The 14,846-nt window shown below is 33.3% G+C and overlaps 2 protein-coding genes across 2 annotated transcripts in view; one reads left to right on the top strand and one right to left on the bottom strand.

Annotated features, from left to right (window-relative positions):
- LOC129223345 (uncharacterized) overlaps positions 1 to 11,267 on the bottom strand; it is a 29,423-nt gene extending 18,156 nt beyond the window's left edge. The window contains exon 1 of the mRNA XM_054857915.1: positions 11,152 to 11,267. The gene's annotated coding sequence lies outside the window, so the exon portion shown is untranslated. The remainder of the gene's footprint in view (positions 1 to 11,151) is intronic.
- Positions 1 to 14,846, top strand: part of LOC129223346 (guanine nucleotide-binding protein G(q) subunit alpha) — a 200,617-nt gene that overhangs the window by 57,546 nt on the left and 128,225 nt on the right. The window lies entirely within an intron of this gene.

The raw sequence follows: 14,846 nt of genomic DNA, 5'->3' as shown, positions 1-14,846 counted from the left end.
TAATTACAAATGGGATATTCCCACGACTTCTACATTAACTACAAATTCAAAAAGTGTTTGTATATTTTGCGATTCAACAGAACATGATTCGAAATCATGCAAGTCGAAGGCTATTTCAGACAAACGTGAAAAATTGCGGAAGACTGGGCGGTGTTATGTTTGTTTTCGTAAATATCACCTATCCTCAAATTGCAAATTTAAAACTGAGAGCTGCAAAATATGCAATGGTAACTTTCATCACACATCAATTTGTACCAATAAAACTTTCAAACCCGCAAATGTAAACAGAGATACTGGGGGAGAATCAATTATTACTTCAGTTTCTCATTGTCGGAAAAATATTACTAATGTAAATACTAAAGAAGTAATTTTGCAAACTTCATGCGTGAAGGTGGAATCTGATTCGAATTCTAAATTGTCTTTAATTCTTTATGACACGGGAAGTCAAAAAACTTATGTCACAGAAAATTTAATTTCAGAATTAAACCCTCCAGTTTTAAGGCAAGAAAGACCAGATATTTTCATTTGGAGCTTTTAAACCGCAAATTAAAAATTTTGATGTCGTTGAGTTGAAGTTATCTCATGTAGATGATAAATCGCGTTGTATTCATATTGAAGCGTTAGTAACAGATGTGATTTCGAGTGTTAGTATTCACTCCCCACCACTTAGCAAAGAAGTTATGACTAAACTAGTGTCATACAAGTTTTCGAGTTGTGATACCGTAGGTGGTTCTCAAATCGAGTTATTAATTGGTGCGGATTATTTTTACCAAATCTGTTATGGACCGGTTGAAAAGTTAACAAAATCACTCTTTCTGTGTGATAGTTTGTTGGGGTACTCGCTTTGCGGTTTTGTAGAGGATGGGTCAATGAAAGGGGAAAGAAAATCTGTTTGTAGTTTCTCAGTCGTAGGTAGCAAGCCAAGCCCTGATAATGAGCTCGAAAGCTTAAGATTTTTGTGGGAATTGGAATCACTCGGGATTATGCAATCTAGGGAAAATGTTTCAGAAGTAGAAAAGGAAATAATTGGTAAATTTGAATCTAACTTAAAGTTTGTAAATAACAGATACGAAACTTCTTTATTATGGAAGGAAGATAAGTCTAAAGTTGCGAATAATTTCAGAATTGCAAGAAATCGCTTTGACGATTTAAGTAGAAAACTTGAAAAGGACATTAATTTATTTGATAGTTATAAAGCTATTGTTTTGGAACAGGAACGTAATGGGGTTATAGAACCATGTTCTGATTCAAAAATCGAAAATAGTTATTTCATGCCTCATAGACCAGTAGTAAGAGAGGATAAGGTAACCTCTAAAGTTAGAATGGTGTTTGATGCTTCTTCAAAGGAGAAACATTTAAATTCTTTGAATGATTGTTTATTCCCCGGACCTAATCTTAATCCAAACGTTCTTGATATAATACTTAGTTTTAGGAAACATAATGTTGCATTTTGCGCCGATTTAGAAAAGGCTTTTTTGCAAATTGGAATTGCGGAAGAGGACAGGAATTACCTGAAATTTATATGGTTTAGTAACGAAAGGGGTGAATTAAAATTTATGAGATTTTCGAGGGCGGCTTTTGGGGTAAGCTGTTCCCCCTTTATTTTGGCTTCTACGATCAAGCATCATATTAAAAAATATGAAAATCATCCCCAAGTAGTTAATATTTTGGATTCATCCATTTATGTAGATGATTTGATATCTGGTGCGAAATCTGATAAAGAAGTGTATTACATATCATCGACAGCTTCAGATATTTTTAAAGAAGCTGGAATGAATTTGCGGAAATTTAATACTAATTCCGTAAAACTTCGAAAAATGTGGGAAGAAAAGGGAATGTGTGAAACAGCTGAACTTCGTAATGATACCTTAAAGATCTTGGGTTTACTATGGAATACCAATTCTGATAGCTTGCATTTTGACGTTCCAGACTTTCGCGAGGATTGTAAAATCAATCCTTCAAAACGCGTTGTTTTGAAAACTGTTCTAAAGATATTTGATCCTCTTGGAATTCTTTTACCATTTACTGTTAGGATGAAAAGTTTGTTGCAAGAAACTTGGCAGCGAGGTATAGGATGGGACGAAAACTTACCTAATGATCTAAAATACGAGTGGGAAAGTTGGTGTTCAGAAATTGATCATTTACCCAAGTTTGAGATACCTCGTAAATATTTTCCGGGGGGTTTAGAAAATTTTCATACCATAGAACTTCACATTTTTTCTGATGCAAGTCCTAAGGCTTATGGTGCTGTTGCATATTTTCGATGTGCCAAAAATGATAATGAAATTCGGACCAGTCTTGTTTGGGCAAAATGTAGGGTTTCCCCTATAAAACGTTTGACAATCCCTCGCCTCGAACTTATGGGTGCGATAATAGCTGCTAGGATGTGCAAATATTTAAAAACTGTTTTTAGTTCTCATGTTTTAGATGTCCATATTTGGTCAGATTCCATTGTCGCGCTACATTGGATAAAGGGTTCACCGATAAACTGGAAGCCATTTGTGGCAAATAGGGTAGAAGAAATACAGTCTTTGACTAACCCCAGAATTTGGAATTTTACTCCAGGGAAAGCCAATCCTGGAGATTTGTTGACCAGAGGGGAAAGTTTAACTAGTCTTGTAGAAAATACATTATGGTTTGAAGGTCCAGATTGGTTATCAATGCCTAAAGAAAGGTGGCCGAAGCATGACATTCTTCCCAGCAATAATGATTATTTGATTGAAAAGAGGTCCAAATTAAATTCTATTCAGCTTTCCTGCAATGTTAAATTACTTACAGAACCATTGCTGGATTTAGGAAAATTTAGTAAACTTAATCGTGTATACAACATCACCGCTTGGATTTTCAGATTCGTTAATAACATTAATAAGAAAAAGACTAAGCTGTCAGGTGAGCTTACTACTGCAGAAATTACAAAATCGGAAAAATATTGGTTAAAGTTAACTCAACAAACTGTGTTCACTCTTGAGATTGAAGACCTGAAACGGGAAGAACCTATCAATAAAAATTCTCCTTTATACAATTTAAGCCCTAAATTGGATGAAGATGGTTTATTATATTTATCGGGAAGACTTCGCTTATCTGGTCTGCCTCTAAGGGAAAAAAATCCTTGGATACTCCCGGGCGGGGAACAATTCACCAAACTGCTAATTCTTCAGGCCCATGAAAAAGTTTATCATTATGGAGTAGCCACAACCTTGGCGCATCTTCGAGAAACATATTACATCATCAAAGGAAGGAAATATGTTAAATCTGTGCTGAAATCTTGCATTATTTGCAAAAGATTTAAAGTTAGACCTGGCAAGGAAGAAATTGCTCCTTTACCGAAGGATAGGATAATTGAATCACCCCCATTTGAGACCTGTGCTGTTGATTTCGCCGGCCCTATTTTTATCAAAACTAAATCGGGCCCGGAAAAAGCTTACATTGTGCTCTTCACCTGTGGAGTTACTAGAGCTGTTCATCTGGAAGTAGCATCTGACCTCAGCACTGAAACCTTCATCTTAGCCTTCAAAAGATTTGTTTCACGTAGAGGACTCTGTAAAATTGTATACAGTGATAATGCCAAGACCTTTATCAAAACTGATAGTTTACTGAAGGAGATTTAGAGTAAGATTTCCAAAGCTGAGGTTCAACAGTATTTTACTAAAAACCGAATTGTGTGGAAATTTATTGTACCTAGAGCCAGCTGGTGGGGTGGGTTTTGGGAGCGCATGGTGCGTTCTGTCAAAACGCCCTTGAAGAAAGTTTTAGGACGATCTTGCTTGAGCTATGAAGAGATTCAAACCACTCTCACTGAGATCGAAGCTGTTATAAATGGAAGACCTTTAACTTACGTGTATGATGAAATTAACGAGCCATTTCCCCTAACTCCTTCTCATTTTCTGATAGGCAAGCGCCCAAATTTCTTTCCTGATATTCCTTCTGTGGCAGAACCAAAATCCAACAAAAAGACCCTCACGAAATTATTGAGATACAGAGATCAAATTTTAAACCATTTCTGGAAGCGTTGGAGAACGGAGTACTTACTGGAACTTCGATCTGCAAATCGCATCGTTCCAATAGATACTCCTACAAAATTCAAAATTGGAGACGTGGTTATAGTTCATGAAGACAAGGTTCCAAAACACATGTGGAAAATAGGAGTTGTTAAAGACCTTTTTTTCGGCAGAGACTCTAAAGTTAGATCTTGTGCTGTTCGAACGCCTTCAGACGTTGTGAGGAGACCTATTCAATTACTGTATAATTTAGAACTTGATATTGAGTCAGTGACTCAGTAAAAAAAAAAAATCTTCCGCATAAAAATGTCATTTCTGTTTACTTTTAAATTGAACTTTATGTTATTTCATGTTTAATTCAGATTGTTATATATTTTAGTTAGCTGTTATTCATTTGAAGTTTACACCAAGTTTGTAAGTATGTTAATTTGTTTAATTGCTATTATGTTAAAAAAAAAAGTTAAATATTTGAATTTTGCTGAACATTTCAATTGTTCATCCTGGGGGAGTGTGTTGAATCTCCCTTTTAGTTGCTTTTGGCTAGAAAATATCTCGCTAAGTTTTACAGCAAACCTAAGTTTAAGTTTAAATTGAAAGATTGCTTTAGGTTGTGTGGATTTGATTGATGTGGATTTTGAAGGGAGCCGCTGGCCCTTGTAATACCAGCATGAACCATTCCTATGGTTTTAATTTTATTTTGTTTTATGTTAATAAAAGTTAGTTTTGTTTTAGTTGATGGTTGTAATGTGGTTACTTGTGTAACATTTTGACAAAATGAACAGAATTACTAAGAATTTTCAAACCTGCAAAAAGTGGAACTGCTGAGTTCTTTTACCAGTCGAGCGTTTTCAAGCATGGCATAGTGTTTAAAACTGTTTTTCTTCTGTTGTTCTATTTGAGATTACCTTTTGTACTCTCTGTTCAATGAAAACAGGTGTCAGTAGAAAAGTACAAAGTCTTTTCTTCCAGTTGCAATATTTTGTGGCAACACTGGAATTGTGCTGAAGAGTAAAGTTATTTATTTCTGGTACAAGGGATTAGATAGAACATTTTCATTTTCAACTGCTGTATTGAACTAGGAGAGTCCAGCTTGTTGCTCTTTGTGTTATAAGTTTTACATAAAATGGCTTCAAAAAGAAAATTAGATGAACTTGAGATTTATAAAAAGTATGAAATATTAAAGTTAATTGAAAAGGGGGAGAGCAGGAGAAAATTGACTCACACATATGGAATTTCTAAAACTACAGTGTCTAATATAGTAAAAAAACAAAAAGATTTAAATAACATTTTCAATTATTGTTTCAAAGTAATGTTAAACAATGAAAGTGAGTTGAACAGAAAAAGTAAGTGTGAATTAGTCAAAATGCATGATGCAAAAAAAAAAAAAAAAAATCAGTACCACCCTTTATAAGTTGGCCACCTGTCTAAGTTGACCACCAAAGTACTGCACCGCAGGTGGTCAACTTACACAGGTTTCACTGTATTTATTACAACTTGATCTATCTAATGCCCACTGAGCTGTTGTTTTATTAACTATTTTTTCTCCCGTATTTGACGTTTTGTTCCTTCAGCCATACTCAAAGGATAAAAATCGTCCTCAGATATTAATTATAAAAAAACCAACTGCCCATCTAGAACAAACAGGAAATCCCGCTGCAACATCCCCCATATGAAAAAGATTAAAACAATCGAAAGGATATCATTTTAAAAAGTGATAAATGCAAAAGCAGTTCTCTGAATAAGCGAAAATCACTCATCCCTCCCCCTCCCGATGTAAAAAAAAAAAAAAGCACATTCTTCAACTAAAATGATTGAAAACTCTTTAAAAACGAAAAACAATTCTTTGCAATTTGAAATATTTCGCCAAATAAACTAAAAATACAGTGAATTACATTAACATTAGCTTTAAAATGTGAACAAATGATCACTCAACTCTATTGTTTATAGCTAAAGTCGCCAAGCCACTACGTTACTGTAATCCAGCCGATCAGTGAGCGAAGCCAAATCCAACCGATTAGCGGTCCGATCTTTTGAACGAAAACTTTGGAACTACTTTGATGTATCCCCCCAAATCGGAAATTTGGCGACTTTTTTTTCTCGCCAAGCAAAATTCTGTCGACCTACCCGACGAAAACGAAGAACAACTATCAATTTTCCGACTCAATTCCCTGAAATTTTTCAACAACACTATATACAGTAGGAATATTGAAAGCTGAAAGATAAAAATTAATAGAAAAAAAATATAATTGGAAAATACAACCACATTTGCAGCAAAATACAGCAAGACAGAAATCTGCTTGATCACTTCACATAGAAATGGCGAATGAATGAAATGGTGCTAAAACATATATGAAATCCAAAAATTGTTGCCACAAAACTTTAAAAAAAAACTTTTAAAAATGGTACAAAATATTAGAAAATACTAAATTTGGCAACAGCTAAAATCTAAAGCCTGAAAAAAACCTAAATTGGCAACACCAAAATAAGAAACAGCAACCCTAAAAAGTCCGTAGGGAGTTCCAGACTTGGCGCGTAATTTTTTTTTTTTTTTTTTTTTTTTTTTTTTGGGGGGGGGGGCATATCAAAGTTATACCAAAATAAATATTAATCATTTGGGAGATATAACTATCCAATGTTTAAATTAATTAATTAACAAAAACGTCTCCGATTCGATCTATCGCGCTTCGAAACCATACTTGCCACAACTTAATTACACACAAAAAATTTCATCAAAATCTGTCCAGCCGTTTAAAAGCCTTATGGTGACAAACGTCCGCACAGAAGATTTTTATATATTAAGACTAGTGATACCCGCACGGCTTTGTCCGTAGTAGAAAATTTAAAGGTCTTTTGGTTCGCCTGTATATTTACAAAAGATGTATGGTGAATTTCTCGCCAATTGACTTACTCATGTTACGGTTCCACGTTATGATAACTTGGTAACTTACTCGTCCATATTATGATAATTTTGCTTGGGAAAATATTCTTAAAATTGTAATAGAAAAAGAACAAAATCGAATTTTCGAAAAATCGCTTTGAGGCGCACACCCCCATACTACAGACTAACTTTGTGCCAGATTTGAGGAAAATCGGCCGAACGGTCTAGGCGCTATGCGCGTCACAGACATCCAGACATCCTCCAGACATAGAGACTTTCTGCTTTATTATTAGTAAAGAAGAAAAGTATAACTGTAAAAGTATACATACCATTTCGAATCATTTATTTTACATATCTATAAGCTGGTTTGACAACTATCTGTCTACAAATATGTATATTAAACTAATATGTTGAGTTTGCACGGGACTGCACGCTGCAGAGTCTCGCAGCACCTTACTCAGACTTTCCATTACGTTTTGAATTCCTATCTGACGATTTTGAAACTTCTTGTTGACCCTTGTTCTTCAAAAATAAGGAAAAGTGTAAATAGATAAAACTTCTGCGATTGTTGGTAGAAGCGTGAGTAAGGCAATTAAAAGCAAGCAACTAGAAGCAAGGTACTCATGAGGACAATGCCACGGTAACAGAGGTATCAAATTTTGCTCATAACACCCTGCGAAAACTCCAAATACAGTAAACTCCCGATTATCGGCGGTCGGATTATCCGCGGGTCTTTTCACATTTTTTTTTACTTCAACGGTGGTGACTTATGATTATATTATTGTTTAAATTTAGCTTTTACATATATTTTTTACTGTCAGTGTTATTCTTTTTAGCTATAACTTAAATACATGTGCGACTTTTATTCCTATTTTTTAGCTATTGTATACACCAGTATCGTTTTTTAACTATAATTCGGGTTATCCGCGTTTTCGCTTATCCGTGGTTACCGTGCCACCTAATCCGCGGATAATCGAGAGTTTACTGTATTCTGGATTTAGATCTTTGTTTCACTGCGCGAACTTCATTGAGAATATGAGATGACATTATTCAAACGCTAATTAGAGTTTTAGAAATACTACACACCGTCCCTTAAATGGAGGTTCCCTTGTTCGAAGGTATATGAATTGATGCATGCTGCGTACTTAATGTAATATAATATAACATAACCAAAGGCTATTAACATTTAAGATTAAACATTGAAAATGTGTTATATAAGCTAAATAAAATTCAGAGTTATTTTAAGTGAAAAAAATATTTTAAAAATTTAATCAAAAATTTAGTCGAATCTAAGTTAGTACTTTATAGAAATAATTTTGAAGTATTGTTAGTTTCATAGATTGTGCTTTATCTTAATTTATAAAAATATAGTGCGGACGTTTGTCACCATAAGGCTTTTAAACGGCTGGACCGATTTTGATCAAATTTTTTGTGTGTAATTAAATTGTGGCAAGCATGGTTTCGAAGCGCGATGGATCGAATCGGAAACGTTTTTGCTAATTAATTAATTAATTAAAACATTGCATGGTTATATCTCTCAAATGATTAATATTTATTTTAACCTATTGTTGAGCAAGAATTGAAATAAATATTTAACCCGTTGCCAAAGGACAATAAGGAAGCCAGCTCTGCATTTTGTAATGAAATTTCCTACTGTGATATATGTCAATTGAAAGTAGATAAAACGTAGAGAGAGAGAGTGAAGCCTTCATTTCTCTCTCTCTCTCTTGAAAGCAACGATTTTAGGTCCCGTGATATATTTTAAAGTAAAGTACTGGAATGTTCACGCAAAACGTGTGTTCTATCGTCGTAGTTGAACATGTGACCGGATCGGTGCTTTAGGTTTTCCTAACCAAATGATCAGAAAGTACTGTACCTAGCAACATTTCTTTCTCGGCTCAAATCCATCTGAGTTTTGGCACCAATGTCAAGAAGATTTTAAGGATTATCTAACTAATCAATACATTATAAAAGGAAAAGATGATGGAATTTAAAGACGAAACAAATTTTATTTCATCCAGATAAATTGCAACAGGGTAGTTCTGTACACAAAATATTAGAGCAGTGAAAGATCTTAATCTTTGGTGGAAAGAGCAAATTAGGCAATACATGAAGTTTAAAAAGTTTTCGTTCAAAAGATCGGACCGCTAATCGGTCAGAGTTGGCTTCGCTCACTGATCGGCTGGATTACAGTAACGTGGTGGCTTCAACGATAGAATTGCGTGATCATTTGTTTATATTTTAAAGCTACTGTTAATATAATTTATTGTATTTTTTGTTTGTTTGGCGAGATATTTCAAATTTCAAAGATTTTTTTTTTTCGTTTTTAAAGAGTGTTTAGTCACTTTAGTTGAAGAATGTTTGTTTTACATCGGAGGGGGGGGGGGGTGATTTTCGCTTTTTCAGAGAACAGATTTTACTTTTATCACTTTTTTAAACGATATCCTTTCGATTGTTTTTTTTTTTTTATTTTTTCTTTTTCATATGGGCGATGTTGCAGCTGATTTCCCGTTTGTTCCAGATGGGTAGTTAGTTTTTACACTTAATATTCGAGGACGCTTTTTATCCTTTGAGTATGGCTGAAGGAACAAATCATCAAGTACGGGAGAAAAAATAGTTAATAAAACTACTGCTCAGTGGGCATTAGATAAATCAAGTTGTAATAAAATGTACGCATTCTGACACCAAGCAGCTTAAAACATTTTCTTTTTACTTATTTTTTTCAACAAAACGGTTCAAACACTTGATAGTTGATTCAAATTTTTTAACTTTTCAATTTACAAAGTTTGAACAGAATAACGTCTGTCGGGTCATTTAGTGTAGTATAATTTACAGTGCAATGCAATGCAAATAACAGTGATCACGTTTCAAGTTTGCCGAGGGCAAAAAGTATCAATGTAAATTTCAACAATAATTTTAAAACACATATTTGCTGCTTTGCATGTCAATGTAAAGACAAATTTTTACCAGTTAATTTAAAAAAAAAAAAGAACTTTTAGTTTTCAACAAAATCAACTCGTGTGGATTTATTTTCTCTCCTTTTATACTTTGATCACTGCAATATATTCTCTGTGACTGTTCCTTATAATATAGTGTCCCTAATTCACTAATTCAGAGGTGTTCCTTAAGGGAGGTTCTACTGTGTACACACACACACACACACACACATATATATATATATATATATATATATATATATATATATATATATATATATATATATATATATATATATATATATATATATATATATATATATTCACACAAACAGTCAAAATACAAATGAAAAAGCAAATGAAAAAAGCGAGAACATCAAAATGGAAAATGAAAAAGGTGAACCCAGGACCAACACTTTCTCAAGGGGGGGATTGGTCCTAAAGTTCACAAGGCCCTTTCTGTCTAGCAAGAGGGAAGGTCCCAATAACTTGCTACCCTCCCCGAGAGCCTTAGAAGAGAAAGGAATCAGAGAACATACCTTAAGATCTATAGGTATGTTCTCAATATACTCAAACATACCTTAATATCTTAAGGTATGTTCTCTGATTCCTTTCTCTTCTAAGGCTCTCGGGGAGGGTAGCAAGCTATTGGGACCTTTCCTCTTGCTAGACAGAAAGGGCCTTGTGAACTTTAGGACCAATCCCCCCCTTGAGAAAGTGTTGGTCCTGGGTTCACCCTTTTCATTTTCCATTTTGATGTTCTCGCTTTTTTCATTTGCATTTTGACTGTTTGTGTGAATATGTTTGTACTGTTTTTGTTTCTAGCAGCTTTGCGCTGGCATTACGGTACACTTTTGTATTTATTCTTTCAGTTTTTTAATGTTGTTGATTTTTTCAATTTCTTTGAATTTCTATTTTAAAATTGTCTTAAAGTGTATCTCTTGTTTTATATATATATATATATATATATATATATATATATATATATATATATATATATATATATTATCATTATTATTAATACAATATTATCTACAAAAAATATCATTTTATTTTATTGTGTAATATAGAAGTAGAGTCCATGTTCTTCTAGTTTGCCTCCGTTTCGCCGACAATCTAAATTTCCACCCCCTCTAAGTATTTCAAAAAGTAAGATTGAAAAGGGAAAACGGGAGGGAGGGGACAGGGACACCGTTCGTTTTTAAGTTCATGCAATAAAACAAATATTTAACATAGTCTTTGTAGAGTGTTTTGCAAAACATTTGATAAAATGGAACCGTCCATTATCAAACCGGGCTTGGAGGTGTATAGAGAAAATTAAGCATTGTAACATACTTACAGTCTTAAGAATCTTCTAGCACTACTGGCAACAAATCAGGCTTGAACAATAATCATGTAACAAAGGTGAAGATCATATGTATGTGCATACAGTTTTTCACAACATTCATATTCTCTCTGCAAGAAAGAAGAGGAAAAAATAAACATTTAATTGTGAAGCAAACGACCAGAAATGCAGGAATACCATTACATTTTCAACAATCGGCAACTTGACAAAGAACCCCGAGAACAGGGGTGAGAATTGTTTGACCACATTCATGTCATTCGAAATGTTTCCTCTTTGGCAAATGAAACATTAATTTTTGCAACTGCTTAAGACTTATTTCTGTTGCGTGCAGTTTATAAGCATATGCATTATTTAACGGTCGATTTTAAGAACAAAACTCTTCTCCATCTTGTTCACCTTGGCCAAACTTGATTTTACCCCCAACTTTGGAAGCTAAAATTAATTAGCAACCGATTTAAAAAACTACGATTATTTTTATCTTGCCAATGGTATATAGGGTGACGAAAAAGCGAGTTGTAAAATTTCAACTGGCTACCGTTAGATGTCTCTGAGTTATTGTATGTGTCCCAATTGCTATTTATTATTCATTTAGTCAAGGTAAGGGTGATTTAGCACTTTATAACTCCCACCCCCCACCCCCCTCATATAAACACCATGTGATTTTCCCACCGTAGGGATCTGAAAAATTAGATCACTGCAAGATTTGCTTCTGATGTGACTACGTACTAGGGGGGTGCGACATCGATGTCGATGTTTTGGAAACATCGATATTTTTGTCAAAATATCAATGTTTTACTTTCGATGTTTTTGGACCATCGATGTTTTGATTCGATGTTGATGTTTTTGCATTTTAATTGAAAATTATCATAAAATTTGCTCCAATTTTCTCGCTTGGTAATTAAGTTTACTTATGGAGTTGCCAAAAAAAAAAATAATAATAATAATTTTTTTTGCACTTACTTTATAAGATCAATTTTTCGGTATAGAGGATGAATTTTGGGAAGATCACTACAAGATTTTAGAAGATTAACGAGAGAGTGAGGAAAAAGTCAAAGCTATTGGAATAACTTGACACTGGTAGTCTGGTGCCAGAACTTGCAGTCTATTTCAAGGCTTCAGTTCTTAAACTAAAGAAAAATTCTATACGTTACTACGGTGAAAATTATAACTTTAAAAATTCAGAACTGGTAAAAGTTGCTCTAAAGTATTTGATAGTGATGGCAACTTCTGTTCCATCGGAAAGAGATGTTTGACTCGTTGGATAGTCTGCGAAAAGAGAAATGCGCTTCTGGGAAACAAAGTAAACAAACTTCTTTTTCTCCAAACTGTCAACATCAATATTCGGGGTTACTTATCGATTTCCCCCAACAAGTCGTCCCTCTATTACTTACAATTTGTGTTTAATTATTAACTAACAGTACAACACATATTTCTTACTCTTAAAAATAATTGTTAGAATTAATTCTGATTTTTTGAAAACAATTATCACAAGTTTTTCTCATCATTCAACTGACGCACAGTGGAGTATTTGACTGAAAATCCTGGCCAAAAGTCCAAAATTAAAAATTTACCCAATTTTTATGAAAATTTATTCTATGATAGTTGACTAACTGGTGCGTCGATCGGCACCTGTTTTGGAAACCTGAGTCACGTACAATTGCTCATAGCCTCTGTAAAAGATGAGATTTCTATAAGAATTTTCGCTTTTTTGTTACGTTTCAGCTTAATTATTACGTTTCAATGTATATTTTTTTGTGGCTTTATAAATGAATGGAATTGACACAAATCAATTTTACGGGATAAAGAAATGTCAGGGCTTTGTGCTAATTATAAATTAAAGTAAATATTTTTATTTTCTTTTTGTAAAAAAAAATAAAGAAAACTTGGTATGGAAGATTTTTAAAGGCGTTTTGCCTTAATTTATAACTATAGAAAGCTTTTTAAATGGGTGTCGGGCTCGGTCGGGCTGTTTTGAAAGTTGCATCGTATTTGCAAAGTCTCTAGTGTTAATTTCTGCAAAAAAATCTTCCGCCTACAACTGCCCTTTTTTTAATGAATTTTTTTAAAAAAAGTGCATAATCCGATCGTTTTGTGTTAAGTCATGATTTTAAACTGAATTTAACTGCAAAGATTTAATAAATTTGTAAAAAGTTAGCAAAAGTACTACTGAATGAAAAAATCAACATATTTAATCGCACAAACATCTATAAAATTTCAGACACGAGTTTCAGGATTACGAGAAACCGCTTCATGAATGTATAAAAGTGTAAGCTATGGAATGAGAATCATCGAATTAATTTCGAAATGCTTACCTTTATGCTTTACCTATGTGCTAAAGTACTTCATTGCACCCCTAAAACATGTGTTTGCGTTTAATTATGTTAATTTTCTCATGTACATTAATGAGGTAATAAATTAAATTATTTTGTGATCTCGCAAAGAAAATTTTATCTTCCTTAAAATTGAGATAGATTTTAAGTAAAATAAATAAGTATTTATAATCATTGTTGCAAATAATGTGCCGGGGGAAGGGGGGGGGTCTTTTCCCCCTTATACGTAGTATATTTGTAATTTTCTCCTAACGCTAGCGAGCCATCCAAATTTAAAACATTTTACCTACTCATTGGGAAATTGAAGTTGTATTAAATTTAGTTCCAAGTTTTTGTTCACACAATTTTTAGCGGGACACATCACGCTATGTAAAACTAAGGATCGACTCAAGGTACGGGTTTATGTACAATATATAAAATTCATAAACAAAGATCTTTTGAATATCCATTTTCCAGTGTTTTTACAGTTATAACTTCCTAGTTCATTTTTCTTTTTCAATTTTTTTTTATTATTATTATAGAAAAAAGGTTCTTTGTAACCCCGAAACCCTTGTCTTCAATTCCTTTTGTGCATGATTAACTCAGGGTTTTAATGATTAAAACCGAACGAAAAGAATAAAATTGATTTTTTTTTTTTTTTGGTTTCAAATTAGTGTTTTGTACAGAACACTAGGATTTTTTAACCGTTTTTTATTTTTATTTATTTATTTTCCCTTAATTACATATCTTCGAGGAAAATGATGGGGAAAAACAGCCATATTGCACTAAACATGTTTACTTATCACTTGTTAAAGCGTTATTGGCAAGCAGCGAACTGCTGCATCCATTTCGGATCGAGTGAAAGTTATTGAAAATTTTTATTTCAAGTCATTGAAAAAAATATCATTATAAATCAGTGAAACAACATAACTTCACCGTTTTTGCTTTAAATAAAGGTAAGGTGTTTATATTATTTCCTTAAAAAGTTGCAAAGCCATAACCTTATTAGAATACCGGATGCAGGAATTTTAGTTCACATTGATTGAATAATTGAAAAAAGTCGAAAAAGTGACCTCCCTTTGTAAATTCCTAGAAATTCGGTTAATTACGTTAAAAATTCAAACAAATCATATTTTCGAAGAAAATTATTTTTCCTATCTTGTGATGCATTGTTTTTTTTTTTTTTTTTCTACGTTCACTGGGATCGTTTTTACGGTCGTAAACATGCAAAAGTCTAGACAGTGGATAAAACATTAAATTTCTTTATTACTATAACTAGTTTGCATTAATAGGTGCTTGTCTTATTATCAATTTTTCTCCTACCAATAATACCAAGATGTTGCGAAATTATTCCTATCAAATTATATTCATGATTTGAGG

Source organism: Uloborus diversus, chromosome 5 (assembly GCF_026930045.1).
Source record: "Uloborus diversus isolate 005 chromosome 5, Udiv.v.3.1, whole genome shotgun sequence".
Lineage (NCBI taxonomy): Eukaryota > Metazoa > Arthropoda > Arachnida > Araneae > Uloboridae > Uloborus > Uloborus diversus.
Note: the sequence above shows the minus strand (reverse complement) of the source record. Positions and strands in the feature narration are given on the sequence as shown.